The sequence below is a fragment of the Euphorbia lathyris genome, chromosome 2 (assembly GCF_963576675.1).
Source record: "Euphorbia lathyris chromosome 2, ddEupLath1.1, whole genome shotgun sequence".
Taxonomy (NCBI): domain Eukaryota; kingdom Viridiplantae; phylum Streptophyta; class Magnoliopsida; order Malpighiales; family Euphorbiaceae; genus Euphorbia; species Euphorbia lathyris.
In genome coordinates this window covers 14,207,389-14,224,640 of record NC_088911.1, presented here as the reverse complement: position 1 = coordinate 14,224,640, position 17,252 = coordinate 14,207,389, and the positions used below count along the sequence as shown (strand labels likewise).

Below are 17,252 nucleotides of genomic sequence, written 5' to 3'. Positions count from 1 at the left end.
CTCTGTGCTGATGAGAATGGTAAGTCAGTAGACAGCAAGTTATATCGAGGTATGATAGGCTCTCTACTTTACTTGACAGCCAGTAGACCGGACATTCAGTTTTCAGTATGCTACTGTGCTAGATATCAATCTAACCCTAAGGAATCTCATTACATTGCTGTAAAAAGGATCCTTAGATATTTGCAAAGCTCAGTGAACGCAGGTTTGTGGTATCCAAATACTCATGATTTTACACTCATCGGATACACTGACGCTGACTATGGACGAGATAAGCTGGAACGAAAAAGCACCTCTGGAGGATGCCACTTCTTAGGAAGCTGTCTTGTATCCTAGTTCAGCAAAAAGCAGGCGTCAGTAGCCTTGTCCACCACTGAAGCTGAGTACATTGCTGCTGGTCATTGTGTTGCTCAAGTCCTATGGATCAAGCAACAACTTGAAGACTATGGTGTTCAAACGAAAACAATTGAAGTCAAATGTGACAACAAAAGCGCAATTGATCTTTCCAAGAACCCAATTCAACACAGCAGAATGAAGCATGTCAGCATCAGACATCACTTCATTAGAGACCATGTACTCAAGGGTGAGATCAAGCTGACCTTTGTCCCAACGGACGAACAGCTTGCGGATATCTTCACGAAGCCACTGGCCCGTGAGCAGTTCAGCATACTGAGAGAAGCAATTGGTATGTTTAATCCTCTTCAGTAAATTCCTGTGCTAAATGAATATGAATGCTGAGTGAATTACATGCTGAATGATTTGTTTGTTTGCTGAGTATCTCATTGAAACTGACTGAATATACAATACTGAGTAAACTTGCACACTGAGTAAATTAGTTTAGAACTTGAACTTAAAATCATCCTTAAATAATGCACTGACCACTCAGAATATCAAACGCTTGACATTCTAAATACTGAGTGATTAATCCGTTAGCATAAATGCAAAGCACGCGTATAGCCTAGGATGACGTATTCGCCGTAATGTGTCATAAATGCCAGGATCGTTGTCGGTACATGATCCCAAGGCAAAACTGACACATGGATTCGATTAAGATCCACACCGTTCATTTCGTCTATAAATTATGGGTATTTTCCCATCTTTTACTCTTTACGCTTAATCAATTCTTAAGGCAAATAAATCACTTAGAAACTCTTTTCTCTCAAATTCCTCAAATTCCTCCATTTTCGAAGAATGACTAAGTTATCTTTCAATGTCTCCGGTGCCGGCCACCAAAAGTCCAGCTCCGATGAACCTTCACGAAACCCTTCTACACCAAGCAAGGGTAAAACTGGCCAAACTTCTAGCCAAGGGAAAGCTGTTAAGATCAGGACCTATTCTAAGGTCTTCGAAAATATCCGCGAATGGAAGGTTGAGCCCTCCAGATGGGTCTCTGAGCATTTCGTGCAACACGAACAGCCATTTGCCGAATGGATTTCTAAAAACGAATGGACTGGGCTGTTCTCGGTCAGGGATGAGACATATCCTGACCTAGTGAGGGAGTTTTACCACAACCTCAAGGTTGCCAGTGACTCCGCCGACTACCTAAGCACTGAAGTAAAAGGGAAAACCATCTTCATCAACCCTCTGTACATAGGAAATCTCCTCCAGCTCAAAACTGAGGGAGTAAGGCTGAGGAAGTCAAGAGATCAGGACAAAACCAACTACGTCCATACCTTCTGCAAACCTGAGGGTCACTCAGGAGAGATCTCAGCATCTTCAATGGGACAGCACCAGAAGATGGCTCACTACCTGCTGAGCTATTTCATTTACCCAAAGATCAACTACACTACATCAGCAACCAACTTTGAACAGTGCTTCATATGGCACATGCTGACGTACACACTCATCAACATGCCGGTCTTCTTAGTTGCTGGGTTCCTACGCAGCACGGGTACGATGAGACTTGGGTCACTCATAACTCGAATTCTTCTTGACCACAAGATTGATCTCAAAGGCGAGGAATCCTTCAGAGGAACTGAGATCACAGCTGCCTCGCTGAGGGCACTTAAATTTGGACAACCCTTGAAGAAGGGAAAAGTTGCTGCTGCTGGTCAAACTGACCAAGCTGAGGAATCCACTGCTGTGCCTCAGAAAGGGCGACGATCTAAGGCCCCAGCTTCTCGCAAGAGAAAGTCTGCTGAGACTCCTTCATCGAATGCTGAGTCTCCTGCAAAGAGGCAGAGGTCAGCTGGAAAGTCCGCTGAAAAGAGAACCAGGCAAGATGAGCCTGGAACTGAGGAAGCTACTGAGCTCTCTTAGAAGAAGCAGAAGACTTCATCTATGACTCCTCTACAGGCCATACCAACTGATTTCATCGTACCGAGTGATTCTCATTTCACTCAATGCCACGGTACTGATGCTGAGGAAACTGAGGTCCAGTTAGATGACCACTTCATCTCCCAAGTTGAGGAAGAACTTGATGGAGACAGCACTGCTGAAGAAGAAGCTGAAGCCAGCGGTCAGGATGACGCTGAGGAGTCTGAAGAGTATGATAGCGAAATCGAGGTTGAAAATGCTAACACTGGGTTAGAGTGTGGAGCTATGCAAACTGACACCGAGTTAGCTGCTGGAGTTGAGCAAGCTGACCAGACCCATACTGAGCACAAGGAACCTTCTCCTACTCACTCAGAAGAACCTGCTCATCATACCACTCCACCGCGTAGAAGGCGAAAGCTGGTTAAGGCCAGTGAGAAAATGGTCAGTGAACCTCCTGTGCAATCACCATCTATTCCTGAACTTGTCCTCTCCAAGACAACAAAGGATCCTTCTACTGTCAAACTGACATTCTTCAAGCGGCAATCCACTTCAACTTCCTCCGCGCCGTTGGAAAAACAAGCCTCTGTTTCTTCTCAACAGGAACATGCCGACCATAACACTTCAACCACATCAACTAGTCAGGTTGAACCGACCACTGCTCATGCTGTCTCCTCAAGCATGGTGCTGACTCCCCATCTTTCTGCTGTCAGCACAGACAGTGTTCGGGTTATGTCTTCCATCAACAACCTCTCTGCTGATCAATCAATAATTCCTCCAACTCAAGTGCAGATTGAGCCAACTCATCCAGTCACTGACCAGGGTACTCCCTTCACTCCACCTTCTTCTGGTCATACTGATGTACATCGGGATGCCACTGAGTCTGGCAAAAAGCTCATTGACTCAGTACAAGCACTCATCCACGATCTTCAACACTCCGCTTCGCCTGCTGCTGGATCTTCAATTCCTGAGACAACTCAGCTTTCCCATGTCACTCTACTTCTCAACGAAGTCAAGGGACTCAAGGATCTGCTGAATGTAGTCTTGTCACTCCAAGCCCAGCAAGCTAAGCAGGATTCACTTGCCAAGTTGGCAGAGATACAGCTGTCAACAATTCAACACCTGAACTCACTCCATCAACAAGTTCAGAAGTTGTCTGCTGTGAACACTGACTACGCCACTTCCTCAAAACTCAAGATGTTTTTTGCTCAGCTTCATACTGACCAACTTAAGACAAATGAGCAAATGGTGTCCTATAGTCAGTGCTCAGTCGAGCAAATCGGTGAGGCCATCAGGCTACTTAACCTCAATAAGCAAGAGATGGATACTGACGCTTTGAAGCAGAATGAGTTGCTGTCTCTCGCACAGCAATCTTTCAACCACATCCGTCATAATAATATCCAGCGTCATCATTATGACTCAGCTCTCTTGAAAATTTTCCACCAAGTCTTTGCTGGCCTCTCTGAAGCTCTCATCTGGCAAGCCAAAGCTCAAGCTTTCAGTGTAAATATGCTCAGTGCTGCTGATCTTCATATACCAATCGAAGTATCAGCTGATGGAGTTGCCATTTTTTACAGCGTCAATGAAAGTGCTGACAAACTAAAAGAGCTTTCACAAGAACTGACTCGCGCTGTCTTAACCGATGCGTTTAAGCTCCCTGAAGTTGACAAAATGGGGGAGAAAGCGCAAGCTGCTAGAGCTCAGCATGAGCAACGTCAGTACGAGCGAAGTCAGTCACAGGGCAAGAAAAAGAAATAGATAGGCTAGGTCTTAACATTTGTAATCTATGTGCTATGTTTATTTCTTTTGCTGTGTAACTGCTGACTTCTTTCAACTTATATATCATACTTACTTTTCTTATTCAAATACTGAGTTATGATATATGCTAATAAGTACTGAGTTATTATGTATCTTCATTTATATCAGCTTTGTTTAACACTTATAATATTTATTGACTAAATGATATGCTGATAACATGTTTGACATGAACCTATACACTTATGAAATATTCTGATAAGAACTCATTGAACAACAAATTACTCAACGCGCTCTATATGACTAAACCTTCCGCTTTATACTGAGTAAATAGAATATGTTGAAATAGCTGACCTATATCTGAAAACTGACCTTAGACTTACTCATTTAAACCCTTAAATGTTTTAAGTAAAACTAAGTCAGTAGCTCAAACCTTACGGGGGAGTTTGCTAAATTATATTAGGTCAACTATCATGGGGGAGCTCATACTGAGTTCCTTGCTGAATAGTTTTGCCAACATCAAAATGGGGGAGTTTGTTGAAACACCTTTCCACATAATTTTGATTTGACAAAATTGTTTAAGTATAACTTAAAATACATATTCTAAACACACTAAGTTTAAATGCTTTGATTTATTCTACTAATGTGTTTGTTCAATGTTGAGTTAAAACTATTATAAGACATAAGGATAAAATGGCCCAAGCCCAATACGGAAGCCAAGGCCCAAGTCAAACAACTCAGTACACTCGGCCCGCGTATGTCAAGACGTTGCCGTTTTGAACAAAACGCAACTCAGCAAACGGAAGGATCTAGAAGACCTTCAGGAACAACTTCACAATGAAGCTGCTGAGTAGTCTCGACAAACGTACAAGACAGCAGCTGGTGAAGGAAAACTTCCAGACAAAGTGTTTCCTCTTTTGGCAAAGTTTAGACGACACAGTATGCTGTCCAGTTGACCTTACCATAAAAGGAGAGACCATCTGCTGAGCTGACCGAGGACAGAAGATACACGATTGTGATTGGCCGAGAGCTCTGAGCAAGTCAGGATGACAACGACATATAGCCGTTTCCCTCCAACGATTATTTCGAAATTCGAAATGACCGATGCCCAGACGTCTCTATAAATAGTGCCATCACAAGCTTCATTACACACAGAACTTGATCAAGCCATTACGCTGACCAAATCTCTACAAGTTCTGCAAGCAAGAAGCAAAGCAAAATTCTTACACTACATTTCTCATATCTGTGTAAAAGTCTAGAGTGATTGTAAATCGTCTAAAGTGTCTTAGCACATCTTTGTATTAGGACAAAACACTTATCATTTCTAGAGATAGAAAGGAGAGGTTGAGTACTCGGTTTTAAGTACTCAGCGGAGAGATTAGGATTGAGTAGAAGTATAGAGGAAGGTACTCTTGTCATACTCAATTGCTGATATTGTAAAAGGTTTGAGGCTCTACCTTTAAAGAGCTCAGTAGAGTATTTGAAATCTCGGAACGTGTTCCGGGGACAGGACGTAGGCTTAGAAGAAGCTGAACCTGAATAAATCTGCTGAGTGAAGTATTTCTTACCTTAATTCCTTATTTATATTGCTTGCTTTAAATAATCAAAATTGACCAAGTAAAGAGGTCAAGTTGAGTTGTGCGCGTTGAACGTCTGAGCTCAGGAATAGACTTTAAGTGCTATCGCCTGACTCAAGCTAAGAAACTGACCTAGTCACCTGTTGACTAAGCCAGTACCTTACTGTTTACTCAGCGCCGTTGTTCAAACTTTTTTTTAGAAAAAAGAAGTCTGCCTAAATTGCTAAAAAGTTTAAATAGTTCCTAACCCCCCCTTGGAACTATACTTGCAACTAAACAAGGGACCAATAGTGTGAACTGCAAAGGTTGGGTGTCACATGAAGTAATTTCAGGGTAGTTATACATTGGATTGAGCATTTATCACTCCCGATTAATGGGAGATACATCCAAGGATCGCTTATGGAATACTCGACTCTAAACCCTTGCAAGGTGATAGCTTAAGAGTAGAAATATAGATTTCACTTAACCTATCTTTTTGAGTTGACTCGGCTAAGAACAAGTAAAACGAACGTCTCGCTATATGTGACTTGACATTACCCATAGTCATAAGATTCAGTTCAAGGATGTAGTTGATAAAGGATCGTATTATACCGTAACTAATACGGAAGGGTTAACGACAGAATCAACCTGTCTTCTTAACGGACTCTGGGGGAATGATTACAGACTTGCCTATAACATACTCAGTACATCATTCCGTTATGCAAGGATTAAATATAATTCTTGAAGAAATTAATTTAATAGTTGCATACGGCCAGAAGTAGTAAGGACCTAATGGATCACACATAAGACTTGGAACCAAAAGAGAGATGGATATGATTAATAGATGGAAGCCCAATTGAGCCCAGTAAGGCCCAAATATATGGAGGTGGCCGAAATTTATATATAGAAATAAGGAATTAATTTTATTCCATTAATCCTAATTTGATTAGGATTATGAATTAAATTAATTAAGAGATAATTAAATTAGGAGTTTTAATTAGATTAATATACTCCTATTATTATCCAATTAGGTTATTTATTATTATCCTAAATATATTAGATATATAGTGAGATAATAATTAGGAATCCTATTCCGAATTGGATTCCTATTAAGTAACCTATTCCTATCTAACTAGGGTTTAGATACAAGCAACTATATATACCCCCTCCCTATAGGAATTTCGAAAAAAAGCCTATCCCTCCCCCATATAGTGATTTTCGAAATTGCTAATTAGAGAGAGAAAAAGAATTCCCATCCCCTAGTTCGTGGACAAGAATTCATACGGCATTCCATCGATTGATTAATCTTATTCATCCCTCTTTCTCCTTGATCTTGTGTTGGTTAATTAGAGGCAATCTAATTTGATTGCATCTCATAAGGGTTGATTTTATCTTAACCTCACCGTATTCTACTTTGCGGTTGGAACCTCGGAGAAGAATTGTGGGCGCTTCTTTAACAACGGTAGATTGTTCATCGAAAGGTATTCCTTCTTATCCCTCTTTATATGAAATAACGATTAACGGATCCTATGGTTAAAAGGAAATAGGCTAAAATTTTTATATTTCCGCTGCTATACCTTAGCCCTAATTTCCTTCAGTGGTATCAGAGCCATCGTTAAATCCGTTATTTCATATATGAAAATATAGAAGTTTTCAATAGGATTGAATAAATATTTATGGTTAGAATTAATTGCCAAATAGTTTTGATTAACTAATTCTAAAGATAAATAAAGTTTTGATTAATTGTTAATTAAAACTGATTATGCTTATGTTCCTAATTATTTTGGTTGATAATCATTATAACAAAATCTATTAGTTTTATAGTTAGGTTGATAAAATTAGTTTTATTAATTCTAAATGATAAAACGGAAATCTATTGTAGTTTTTCCTATTTCTGAAAATCGTTTTAAAATTGTTTTAGAACTGATATATATACATATATATATATATATATATATATATATATATATTTAATAAAAAAAAATTTATATATAACGACAGCAGCCGAGTCGCGCCTCGCCGCGCGACTGCCCGCTGTCGCGCGGCTGCTGCCTCGCGGCAGCAGCGTCCCACGTGCCCTAAGGGCTGCTGCCAATCGGCAGCAGCCCGCTCTCGGGCCCGGCCCGATACCCACTTGATTTTAAATGGTTTAAAATCGTTTTGTATTAAATGTATATATATGTTTCAGAAATTAATAGTTTTCTGTTTTGATTATCGAATGAAAAATTCGTTTAAATGTTTGTTTTTACCAATATGTAAATCAAAGTGTTAAATGAATCGAAATCAAAATAGTTGGGACGTGCATAATCAACGTTTTATATGGTTATATTAATCTAAGGATTAATATAAAGATACAAAACGATTAGAAGCAAAATTGGATGAAAGTTAATTTGACGAGTTAATGTGATTAACCTAAATATTACATAAGCCGGTTATGTAATCAACCAATTAAATTTATTTAATTGAGTCTATGCATGTTTGGAGTTATGGACATATTTGGACCCTCTTTTAGTCTTTTGGTATTTTTGAAATAGGGCCTGCGCGTCCTGCCTTTCTACTATCTATTGTAATTTCTCCTCTCATCTGATTCCCTTCAATTCAATTGAAGTTTTCTTATAGTAGTATAGAAATTAATATGTAATTTCAAGGCGCCATGGAGAAGACGGAGGACCTAAAGAGAAATATGTAAGTTAGTATTTCCTTAGGTTTGGCCTTTTATTCCGTCTCTGGCTCGACGGAATAATTTAGATGATATGTCCATAACGCCAATGTATGTGAATGTATGTATGTCTGATGTATGCTAAAGCAAATCAAGACTAAGTTAGATTATGAGACTTAAATAAAATCCCTCGTTAAAAAGTTAAGTAAATAAGCAAGTTATTAAAATCGGTTGCCCCTCCCTAATATTATAATTCAGCCGGCAGTACTGGGGGCCTTTGGGTTGTTGAGCAAACTCAAGCTCGAGGTCTTATGGTAACACCTGAATTATCGAAAGTTATTCTTTCATGAATATGGGGTAATACTTAAATTAGATTATGATAATTGGATGAGCAAACTCATGTTGTCATAAACTAATGGGCAATATGGTTGGGATTAATATGAGTAACATATTAGTTACTAATGTGGTTAGTAACCCAATAACCTAGGAATCACATTCAAGATGTGATTGATTACATGAATCTACCTAACAAATGGGACTAGCTTGTTGAGCAAACTCAAGGCGAAATCTCAGGAGTTAGGATCCTAGCTCACTAAAGGATTTGTGAAATTCTTCGAATTAATATAGAGGGTTATTAATTTTGCAAAATAGTGGGAGCAATCTGAAATAAATTAAAAGGCCTATAATTTTAGATTGTTATACTTTAAAGCAAATGAATGACATACGTTTACTCTTTCTCACTCTCAGGTTTTGTTTAAACACACACTCTTAAAATCATGACTAACACCGATCTGCGTTACATCCTTACCGATAACAAATTGAATGGTTCAAACTTCATCGACTGGTTTCGTAACCTCAAAATTGTTTTGAAATTCGAAAGGAAAGGGTATGTACTTGATACACCGATACCCCCTTACCCAATGGTTGATGCTCCCTACCAAGAGGTTTATGCTTACTTGAAGCATAAAGCTGATGATGATCAAGTAGGGGACATCATACTTGCATCATTGACACCGGAAGTTAAAAGGCAACTGCATTCAGATATGGATGCCTCTTCCATGGTCAAGCACCTTAAAGAGCTATTTGTGATAGAAACTCGATGCGAGCGCTTCGAAATAACCAAAGAGTTATATAAAAGCAAGATGCAGGAGGGCACATCTGTGATGGTACATTGTGCCAAGATGATCAGCCTCATAACCAAGTTTTCTAGTATTGGAGATGCGATGGACCATGAACTAAGTGAAAACTTACTTCTACAGTCCCTCCCTGAGAGCTACTCACAGTTCATCATGAACTATCAGATGAGTGGCTTGCAAACCTCTCTTGTAGAGCTTGCACATATGCTCAAGTCAGTCGAGCCCATTATAAAAGAAAACGAGGAAATGTTGGCCCTTGCTATTGAAGGATCGAGAAAAAGGAAAGGGGTCGCTCCCGATCCAAACCATCCTGATAAATGCAATGGGGCAGTGCTCACCGAAACGAAGGGAAAGGAACCAAAGAAGCCCAAAGGAAAGTGTCACTATTGTGGTGATTTCGGGCATTGGAGGAGGAACTGTCTGGAGTACCTAACCTTCCACAATAAGGCAAATAACGGTGCTTCAGCATCTGGTATGTTCTATATTGAAATAAATACGGTTTCATTATCTGAATCTTGGGTACTTGATACCGGATGTGGATCTCATATTTGTACAAATATGCAGGAGCTAAAACAGACTAAGGAACTAAAGAAAGGAAGCATAAACTTGCGAGTGGGAAATGGAGCAAGAGTTGCCGCCCTCGCAATTGGAGATTATGTTTTACTTTTGCCCTTTGGGCTTGTAATAGAATTAAGGAATTGTTTATACGTTCCTGAGATGTCTCGTAACATTATTTCTATTAGCCGTCTCGTTGACGACGGTTTTCATATTTCAATAAAGAACAATAGTTGCAATTTTTATAAAGATTCGATCTTTTAATTTTCAGGAATATCACAAAATGGGATTTATGTGTTAGATGATAAAACTCCTGTTTTTGCAATTGATACCAAAAGACATAAGCTAGATAATTCAACTTACTTGTGGCATTGTCGTTTAGGCCATATAAACAAGAGACGCATGCTAAAGCTACATTCAGATGGGCTTATAGATCCAATCGATTCAGAATCATTGGAAACATGCGAATCATGTTTAAAAGGTAAAATGACAAAGACACCCTTTAGCAATAAAGGTGAGCGTGTATCAGACACTCTAGGACTCATTCATTTAGATGTATGTGGTCCTATGTCAGTCCAAGCAAGAGGAGGATTCAGATACTTCATTAGCTTCATAGATGATCATACTCGATATGGTTATATCTACTTGATGAGGCACAAATCAGAAGCCTTTGACAAGTTCAAATGCTTCAAGAATGAAGTGGAAATCAATTAGGAAAGAAAATAAAAACACTTCGATCTGATCGAGGTGGCGAATATCTTTCTGATGATTTTCTGAATTATCTAACTGAATGTGGGATATGCTCACAATGGACACCTCCTTATACACCACAACACAATGGTGCATCCGAGAGGAGAAACCGTACCCTATTAGATATGGTACGATCCATGATGAGCATGGCCTTACTTCCAAAGACGTTCTGGGGCTATGCCTTAGAAACTGCCCTCTTCACCCTGAACCGAGTACCAACTAAATCCGCTGTTTCCACACCATATGAATTGTTCGTTGGCAAGAAACCTGTGTTCTCATTCATGAGAGTATGGGGTTGTTCAGCATATGTCAAACGCGTTGCGTCCGACAAATTAGATTCTAAATCTGATAAATGTTTCTTCATTGGATATCCCAGGGAAACCATAGGGTATTACTTCTATCATCCAGATGATCAGAAAGTAATAGTATCCAAACACGCAACCTTCTTAGAGAAAGAGTTTCTCGAAGAAACACAAAAGGGAAGCGTGATTGAACTCGACGAAGTTCAAGAGGAAGAAACAACGACTGAAACAACAGAAGCGGTTGAGGTACCCGAAGAAGTCCCATTAGATGAGACTCCAGTGGCACCTATTCGTAGATCACGAAGAGTTCGTGAACTCCCAGTTAGATATGGTTTTCTAGTGGGAGATGATGACGAGGTTCCCATGTTAGACGACGAACCCGAAAACTACGAAGAGGCTCTTACTAGTCCAGATTCTAAAGCATGGCTTGAGGCCATGGATTCTGAAATGGATTCCATGTATACTAACCAAGTTTGGACTTTGGTTGATCCACCCGAAGGGATAAAACCCATTGGGTGCAGGTGGATCTTCAAAAAGAAGACTGACATGGATGGAAAGGTTAGCACCTACAAGGCTAGGTTAGTAGCGAAGGGATATCGTTAGAAACAAGGTGTTGATTATGACGAAACCTTCTCTCCTGTTGCTATGTCCAAATCAATCAGAATCATGCTTGCAATTGCCGCTCATTTTGATTATGATATTTGGCAAATGGATGTGAAAACAGCTTTCCTAAATGGAAATCTGCTTGAGGATGTATACATGATGCAGCATGAAGGTTTCATATCAAAGGATGCAAATAAAGTTTGCAAACTTCAGAGATCCATTTATGGACTCAAGCAAGCATCTAGAAGCTGGAACAAGAGTTTTGACGAAACCATAAAACAATTTGGTTTCGAACAAAATTGCAAAGAAGCTTGCATTTACAAGAAAGCAAGTGGGAGCTCTATAGCATTTCTTATACTATATGTGGACGATATACTGTTAATGGGAAATGACATTGCTCTATTACAATCGGTGAAAATATGGTTATCCGGTAACTTCTAAATGAAAGACCTTGGTGAAGCAGCCTATATACTTGGTATAAAGATCTACAGAGATAGATCGCGTAGACTGCTTGGTCTTTCACATGCTACATACATTGAAAAGGTGCTAAATCGGTTTAGCATGCTTGAATCGAAACGAGGTAACTTACCCATGGTACATGGAGTAAAGTTAAACAATCATCAATGTCCTAAAACTGATGATGACAAACGACGCATGGCTGTAGTCCCGTACGCCAGCGCGATCGGTTCGATTATGTATGCTATGCTATGCACTAGACCTGACATAGCGTTCGCGTTATCTGTAACGAGTCGTTACCAAGGGAATCTGGGAGACGAGCATTGGATTTCCGTCAAGAACATTCTTAAGTACTTGAGAAGGACTAAAGATATGTTCCTAGTGTACGGAGAAGGAGATCTGAAAATACAAGGATTTTCAGACGCTAGTCATCTCACAGATGAGAATGATTTTAAATCCCAATCAGGATACCTGTTTATCCTAAATGGGGGCGCGGTCAGTTGGAAAAGTTCCAAGTAGGGAAGCGTAGCTTTCTCTACGACCGAGTCAGAGTACATCGCTGCTGCGGAAGCAGCAAAGGAAGCAGTTTGGATTAGAAAGTTCATTACAGAACTAGGAGTGGTGCCTGACATTGTCAATCCCATTACTCTGTACTGTGATAACAATGGAGCCATTGCGCAAGCAAAGGAACCACGGTCTCATAATGCATCCAAGCACTACCTAAAGTGATACCACATCATTAGAGAGATTGTGGCTAGAGGAGATGTGAGAATAGAAAGAGTACCTACAGAAGACAACGTTGCAGATCCGTTGACAAAGCCTTTAACCCAGAAAGTACATGATCGTCATTTAACTTCTACTGGGATAAGTTTTAGAAATAATTGGCTTTAGTCCAAGTGGGAGTATGTTGGGGTTTAGTGTCCTATAGTCAATTGTTGCGGGATACAAACTTATTGTAAATGAATTGTTCTTTATATCATTTGTTTTAATGAGATATATGTTTTATAACTATATAAAGGCAATCCCTTTTAAGCACTAAATAAAGTATAATAAAAGGAAATCCGTAAGTTTGTTTAAAGTGATTATAAAGTGTTCATACAAGCATGAAGTGAGACAAAACTTTATAATAAACTAATAAACTTAAAACCACCCCAAGTCAAGTGATATGTTTAGGATTGATATATCACAGTTGAGACTTGTATGTAACAATGTCTTCTGTCCGACAGAAAGCTGATCTCACAAGCTTCATATATATAGATATCTGGACAGTTACATAGATCCGGTGAAACGTTGTTCATTAGGATTGGGGATCCGACTTGAGATAACAGGATGGGTAGATTCATCCTTGTCAACTGTTCATCTCATTGGTATTACTAGGTATAACTAATCCTCAGACTCAAAAGAATGTTAATTGGTCATCCTGAATTACTGAATGTGAGACTTTGATCCTGCGGTCCCACGATCCTTAACAGAGATGACTCTGGGGTGTGAACTGCAAAGGTTGGGTGTCACAGGAAGTAATTTCAGGGTAGTTATACATTGGATTGAGCATTTATCACTCCCGATTAATGGGAGATACATCCAAGGATCGCTTGTGGAAGACTCGACTCTAAACCCTTGCAAGGTGATAGCTTAAGAGTAGAAATACAGATTTCACTTAACCTATCTTTTTGAGTTGACTCGGCCAAGAACAAGTAAAACAAACGTCTCGCTATATGTGACTTGACATTACCCATAGTCATAAGATTCAGTTCAAGGATGTAGTTGATAAAGGATCGTATTATACCGTAACTAATACGGAAGGGTTAACGACAGAATCAACCTGTCTTCTTAACGGACTCTGGGGGAATGATTACAGACTTGCCTATAACATACTCAGTACATCATTCCGTTATGCAAGGATTAAATATAATTCTTGAAGAAATTAATTTAATAGTTGCATACGGCCAGAAGTAGTAAGGACCTAATGGATCACACATAAGACTTGGAACCAAAAGAGAGATGGATATGATTAATAGATGGAAGCCCAATTGAGCCCAGTAAGGCCCAAATATATGGAGGTGGCCGAAATTTATATATAGAAATAAGGAATTAATTTTATTCCATTAATCCTAATTTGATTAGGATTATGAATTAAATTAATTAAGAGATAATTAAATTAGGAGTTTTAATTAGATTAATATACTCCTATTATTATCCAATTAGGTTATTTATTATTATCCTAAATATATTAGATATATAGTGAGATAATAATTAGGAATCCTATTCCGAATTGGATTCCTATTAAGTAACCTATTCCTATCTAACTAGGGTTTAGATACAAGCAACTATATATATCCCCTCCCTATAGGAATTTCGAAAAAAGCCTATCCCTCCCCCATATAGTGATTTTCGAAATTGCTAATTAGAGAGAGAAAAAGAATTCTCATCCCCTAGTTCGTGAACAAGAATTCATACGACATTCCATCGATTGATTAATCTTATTCATCCCTCTTTCTCCTTGATCTTGTGTTGGTTAATTAGAGGCAATCTAATTTGGTTGCATCTTATAAGGGTTGATTTTATCTTAACCTCACCGTATTCTACTTTGCGGTTGGAACCTCGGAGAAGAATTGTGGGCGCTTCTTTAACAACGGTAGATTGTTCATCGAAAGGTATTCCTTCTTATCCCTCTTTATATGAAATAACGATTAACAGATCCTATGGTTAAAAGGAAATAGGCTAAAATTTTTATATTTCCGCTGCTATACCTTAGCCCTAATTTCCTTCATTAACATGCTCTTTTGGATTTTCTTCCGTATGGCTTGGAAGACTTCTCTCTTTGCGGGATGGAATCGATTTAGCGAGTTGTCCAATTTGAATCTCCAAATTATGGATGCTAGATGATTGGTTTTTAATAAGCTGATCGAATTTATTCTCGATCCGTTTAAAACCATCGTCGTGATTACTTATTTTTCCGCTCATCGCATCAATGAATTTGTCGATTTTAGAAGATAAGGTGCTAATCGTATCTCTTGATTGATTTTGATAATTAGTAGTACGATTTTGATTAGTATTAACATTATTATTGTTGTTATCTCTCCAGTTAAAGTTAGGATGATTTCTCCATCCAGGATTATATGTATTGGAATAAGGATTATTAGTTTGGTTTTGCCCTTGGACAAAATTTACCTGTTCAATTTCACTCATACCTTCGTAATCCACATCCGTTCGGATTGGTTGACCATTAGGATCACACAGTGCCATAAACCTATCAATTTTGTGCGATAAGGCAGAAAATTGGGCTTGCAACATCGCTACTGGATCAAGATTCACTATACCTTTAACTGATGATGTTGTTGAGGATGATGGTTTCGCTGATGGTAGGTGTCCACGTTCCGCGGGCCACATACTGTTGTTGATTGCCATTTCCTCCAAAAGTTCTCTTGCTTGGGCAGATGTTTTCTTCATGAATAACCCTCCAGACATAGCGTCCAATGAACCTCTAGTTGTAGGATTTAGTCCATTGTAAAATGTTTGCATTAAAAGTTCAGCGGGCAATTGGTGGTGTGGGCATAAACGTTGAAGTTCTTTAAAACGTTCCCAAGCCTCATAAAGAGTTTCTTTATCATTTTGAGAAAAAGATGTTAACTCTTTAATGACTCTTGCGGTTTTTGCTAAAGGGAAAAATTTTGATAAAAATGCTTGGGCTAATTGCTCCCAAGTCTCAATTGATGCGGCTGGCATAGAAGTTAACCATTCTTTGGCTCGATCCTTCAAAGTAAAAGGAAAAAGGCGAAGATTGATCGCTTCCGCAGTCACATTTGGTATTTTAAAAGTGTCACAAATTTCTAAGAAATTTGTCAAATGGGTATTAGGATTTTTGTTAGGTAACCCGTAAAACGTTACATTATTTTGCAACATGTTAAGCAACGCAGGCTTAATTTCAAATTGATTTGCATTGATTTGGGGTCTAACTATACTGTTTGTTACACCGGCCACTCCTGGCCTAGCGTAATCCATAAGTGTGGCCATTACTTCTGGCTCGGTAATTTTAGTTTTTATTGGGGTTTGGTTTTTCTTTTTCTTTTCTCTCTTGTTCTTTTTAAGAGTTCTTTCAATTTCTGGGTCAATAGGATCTGGTGACGTGCCCGAACTTCGAGAACTGCGCATGAACTTGAAATTTCGCACGAACCGAAACTACCTACAAAACAGAACTTGAAAAATAAATAAGTTAGTAATTGAAAATAATTAAAAATATAAAAGTTTGAATAAGTATGAATAAACCTAGATTCGTAATAAAACACGAAAAATTTAAAATTTTGTCAAAAATTTTGGCGTTTCCCCGACAACGGCGCCAAAAACTTGTTGAGCGATTTCCGCAAGTGCACGGTATACGCTTGTAGTAATAAAAGATATCGATCCCATAGGGAACGCTTTTTTAAACAAAACTTATTTATAATCGGTTAAATTTACTTTTAGGTTTATGATATGGAAAAATCGTTTAATCGGTTTTGGTTTTGAAATTGCTAGAATGAGAATTAGATTAGAATATGAAGATGTTAGAAAATATCTGATTTAAGAATGAATTTGTAAAACATGAACGTTTTAGTACTTTAGAAAAGTAAACATGTATATTTGTTTGCATTAAGCAAAGAAACAACTTTAAACTTTGTACGAATTATAAAGATGAAATAAATGACGGAACCTCTAATTAATTGGCTTTGAACGCGACAAAACCCTTTCGGGATAGTTACCCTTAATCAAATTAAAACTCTTTCGAGATGATAATTTGCCTAAGTGTTCAACAAAGTTTCCTTGTAAAGATTTGAATTAAATACGTTTTAATGAAAACACCAGCATCAATCCACTTCGGCTCATTTACCAAAGTGCTGCATAAAAATCTATCGAATAGAACAGACTTTATTAGATGAAATATAAATTGATACAAGTTTACAGAGAACATCTAGCATTGAATTCTTCGACGGCGTGCAAGTGAACGGGTTGTCAATCCTTGGGTTTCGTTCGAGTTTGTCAGGCTCAGGGGCGAATCCTCTACTCAATCTTCTCGTTGAATCTTCATAATAGAGACTGGGTCGGTCTACTACCAAAATGAAAACTAAACTGGAACAATGTCTAAACGAGACTGAATTTGTTATTAATTTGTAAACAATGTGTGTACATCATATTGCTTTTTTACAGAATCTAAATCTAACTTCTGAATCACTTGATTCGGAATTTCTGCATAAAT

The 17,252-nt window shown here is 38.5% G+C and overlaps 1 non-coding gene across 1 annotated transcript; it reads left to right on the top strand.

Moving 5' to 3' along the window:
- Positions 1-15,560: 15,560 nt before the first annotated feature.
- On the top strand, positions 15,561-15,667 carry LOC136221143 (small nucleolar RNA R71). The gene has a single exon (XR_010684929.1). It is a non-coding gene; the product is annotated as a small nucleolar RNA R71 (small nucleolar RNA).
- Positions 15,668-17,252: the final 1,585 nt, after the last annotated feature.